Raw genomic sequence first — 1,715 nt, 5'->3', positions numbered from 1 at the left:
AGAGAGAGAGAGAGAGAGAGAGAGAGAGAGAGAGAGAGAGAGAAGGAAACTTTCAGATCTCTAATGATAATAAAATGCAATGCGGACATGATATAGAATGTAATGTAGATGTCAAATTTGGAAGGAAATATTTCTTTTTCTTTTTTGCATATTTTCAGATTTCTTTATTACTTTGAAAAAAAAAGTACTTATATTTGTTTTTGTTTAAATCAGTTATTGTATTTTTATTTGTATTTTGAGATTGAGGAATAAAAGTATTTGTATTTGTATTTCTGGTAACCTAAACGAAAGTATTTGTATTTGTATTTCAATTGTTAAAAGTCAGTATTTGATCCAACCCTAGTATATATATATATATACATACACACATTATCTTCTCTACAATTATAAAAATGCAACTTTGTGAGTTCGTTCCTTATTATAGACTTCAAAACGACTGAACAGATTTTTTTTCAAATTTACAGAACTTTAGTGTATAAGTCTTGGAGTGATTTAGTTAAGTTTCGTCTCACAATACCCCCGATAATTACCAATAATCGAAAATCAAAACCGTTATTTTAATTTATCGTAAAGCCATTTTTTCCAGGTCTTAGCAACAATGATGGAACAATGAGCTGTGAAAATTCTACTGTGAGTAAGTTGATAGCGTGTTTTTTAAATTTTTGTTTTGCATGACATGATCTGTAGGTTCAAACTCCACACAAATATTTCTTAATTCTTTTTGATTAACAGCAAAGAATTTTATCAGACTTGAAAATTTACGTTTATTTGTTTATTTTTTGGAATGACGTGATCTGTAGGTTCAAACCCTGCACTTAAATTTCTTAAATATTTTTTTTTGTTAACAAAAGAAAGTTTATCTCTATCTTCTACTTACACAGACAAAGTGCTTTTTATATATGTGTGCATGTGTGTCGGAGTTCATTTCCTATAGACTCCAAAATGTCTAGGTCGATGTTTTTAAAATTTCATATGCATGTACCTTTTGTGCCTGGGAGTGTTTTTAGATAGGTGTTGTATCAGAATACCTCTGATAAGTGTCAACAAGACTGATAGCCATTAGTCGCATGCTCTCGTGTAATGAATGAATGCGTGAATGTAGGATTGACATGAAATTCTTAAAGATAAACTAAAATGATCGAAAAATGGGCTGAAATGACTTAAATAAATAAAAAGTAAATGACTTAGAATGATTTTAATGAACTTAAGGATGAATTGAATGACCTTAAGAATGACTTGAATGCTTAAAAAATAACTGGAATCCTTCAAAAACAACTTGAATGATCTAGAGAATGACTTGATTGGCTTTGAGACTGACTGGTTGTAAAGTGGGTGATCATTTTACATTAAATTAATACAGAAAAGTGATCCCCCACTTTATATCACAATAAGTACAGCATGTAGTAAGAACAGATACTACACTTTGATCTTGGCCAAAAGGCCAAGAAAAGGGTATTTATTTGCTCCCCCACTGAGCAAATCAGGAACAAGGTCGATTTTTAATGTGAAGTGTGAAGGGGAAATGGGGACCAACTCCCCGAGGAGTAGGGGAGCTGGATAGTGACAATTGGCATGAAGGGTTGCCCCTACATTGACCAAGGTCTTATATGTGAGGCTGCCCCCACATATGGTCTTTGCTTGCAGTATCTGCCGGAACAGATACTACACTTTAATATTTAATATTAAATCTTTTATTCAGGCAAAAAAAGAACATG

The 1,715-nt window shown here is 32.1% G+C and overlaps 1 pseudogene; it reads right to left on the bottom strand.

Annotated features, from left to right (window-relative positions):
- Positions 1-1,327: 1,327 nt before the first annotated feature.
- LOC145256583 (U2 spliceosomal RNA) lies at positions 1,328-1,454 on the bottom strand (annotated as a pseudogene).
- Positions 1,455-1,715: the final 261 nt, after the last annotated feature.

The sequence above is a fragment of the Euprymna scolopes genome, chromosome 32 (genome assembly GCF_053919585.1).
Source record: "Euprymna scolopes isolate OS-2025 chromosome 32, ASM5391958v1, whole genome shotgun sequence".
Lineage (NCBI taxonomy): Eukaryota > Metazoa > Mollusca > Cephalopoda > Sepiida > Sepiolidae > Euprymna > Euprymna scolopes.
Note: the sequence above shows the minus strand (reverse complement) of the source record. Positions and strands in the feature narration are given on the sequence as shown.